Below are 2,182 nucleotides of genomic sequence, written 5' to 3'. Positions count from 1 at the left end.
AAAGGGCGATTTTTCTCATTTTTTCGTATGCTTATTATATCTGTCAACTTTTGAGCGTTATAATAATCGTGACTTCTTTTCTAAACAATTTTTCTCATTTATACTTCGCTTCGTGACCACGTTTTGTATTCTTTTTCCTAAAGAAGCCCCAAGTCATTTTGGCTTCAGGCCCTCAAATCCTTGAACGTCTCTTCCTCATGAAAAGCTGGAGCCACGAGGCCTGGAGGGGTGGGGGTGAGGGGGGGGCATAGGGGAAGACCCCAGGCTCCAGCAGCCATCGAGGCAAATGTAATGTGAGGTGGGGTCATGGCCACCATGTGACCCCATGAATAGTTTTAAGAGTAAAAAGGATTAAAAAAAGACTTTTAGCCGCTGCTGTGAGTTTGGAATTTCAGGGAGTGGCAGAGATGTCAAATAAGAATTTTAAGGAGTGCCGCTGGAATCCGCTTGTGCTTCTGCCCTGGGGTGTGTGTGTGTGTGTGTGTGTGTGTGTGTGTGTGTGCTGGCTGGAGGAGGAGGGGGTGGGAGGCCAAGAAAGACAGAAGTCAGAACCCGAGTATTTAAAAAAATTTTTTTTTTTGGTCAGCAGCAAGACTGTGTTACTTCAAGGTCACCTTAAACAGAGATTGGATCCCGTGGAGCCTGGGCGTTTCTTCCGGTCACTCGGTGACGGGGGGGGGGGGGGGGGGGGGGGGGCCAGGGACTGCCCTGTCCTTTGCTGGGCTCCCTGACCCTGTGGGCTGCCTGGCTCGACCCTGTCTCTGTCACTGTGCTGGTCCTCAGGGGCGTTCCTCGATCCTCTCTCTCAGAGTCACTCAGGGCACCTCCAAGGTGTCTGGCTGGCCCTGGAGCTGAGTCCCAGAGGTGAGGGCTGTGCCAGGTCCCACCACATTCCAGCCTCAGGGAGTGGGGGCGGAGGGGCAACAGAGATGGAAGGAAGGGAGGGAGGGAGGGAGGGAGGGAGAGGGAAAGTGGATGCAGAGCTTTCTAGAACAGAGGCAAGAAGGTAGAAGGGACAGACTGTAGGACTTCAGCTTTAAGGTGGCAAACTGTCAGCCACGGGGGTCTGAGCCCTCGGCCGCACGTGCTGCCCGTGCTCGGAAAGCGTTAGCGACGTGCTGCCCCCCGCCCCCTCGGCCGCAGACCCTGCCGTTGCGGGGCAGCCTCCCCTGACGCCCCGTCGAGTTTTCTGCTCCCAGTTGTTAGCTGGCGGTTTTCTAGGCTGAACTGCATTTTTGCAGCTACTGGAGTCTACGTTCGACCTGAGCTTTCGCTCAGCCTTCGCGCCGTGTATGGGAGAAATCCAGCAAAAATGGACTAACTCCGGCTTTCCACCTCCGTCAGGCGGTGCTGCGGGTGGTGGCTGACGGCGGTGGTCACGCCACGTCCACTGCGTCGTGAGCCGGGCCGAGCCCTGCGTTTGCTCCCGCTTTGCCCAACCTGCCTCGTGGGGACACCGCACGACAGCTCCTGTTTATCCCCTCTTAAACGGTGCTTTTGATGATTACGATAAATTCCTTATTCTGACTCATAATCGGGCCCTGAAAATATACGGCCTACAAACCCAATGAACTCCGGAAAGACGTGACAGTAATCCGTGTCCCCCTCAGCTGCTTTCAGTTACCCACGGTCATCGAAGGTCTGAAAATATTAAATGGAAAATTCTAGAACTAAACAACTCATAGGTTTTAAATCACCCACTGTTTTGAGCCGCGTGGTGAAATCCCTCGACGCCCGCTCTGCCCCGCTTGGGACGTCACTCATCCCTCGTTCCGTGTCCACGCTGTCGACGCTCCCCGCCGCGTTGTCCCTCGGTAGCTAGCTCGGTGATCAGATTGACTGACGCGATACTGCAGTGTTTGTGTTCAAGGCACCTTCGTTTTACTTAAAAATGGCTCCCAAAACAGTCACATACTCTTTTTACAGTATGTTATTATATTCGGTCTATTTTATTATCGGTTATTTGTGTTCATCTCTTACTGTGCCTAATTTGTAAGTGTAGGAAAAACACAGCGTACACAGGGCTCGGCACTGACCGTGGTTTCAGGCGTCCCCTGGGGTGCTCGGGGCGTCTCCTCTGAAGATAAGGGGGGACGGCTGCAATTGCAGCTGACGTCGCGACTGCCCCGTGCTGGGTGAGCCGAAGGCGCGTGTCCCTGCGGGGTCCTCGAAGCCCTCTGAG

The 2,182-nt window shown here is 54.3% G+C and overlaps 1 long non-coding RNA gene across 1 annotated transcript; it reads left to right on the top strand.

Moving 5' to 3' along the window:
- Positions 1 to 600: 600 nt before the first annotated feature.
- LOC111730422 lies at positions 601 to 1,693 on the top strand. Its single transcript, XR_002776682.1, has 2 exons — positions 601 to 864; positions 1,345 to 1,693. It is a non-coding gene; the product is annotated as an uncharacterized LOC111730422 (long non-coding RNA).
- The last annotated feature ends 489 nt before the right edge of the window (positions 1,694 to 2,182 follow it).

Source organism: Pteropus vampyrus, unplaced genomic scaffold (assembly GCF_000151845.1).
Source record: "Pteropus vampyrus isolate Shadow unplaced genomic scaffold, Pvam_2.0 Scaffold312, whole genome shotgun sequence".
In the NCBI taxonomy this organism is placed as follows: Eukaryota; Metazoa; Chordata; class Mammalia; order Chiroptera; family Pteropodidae; genus Pteropus; species Pteropus vampyrus.
This window is presented reverse-complemented; position numbering and strand designations above follow the sequence as displayed.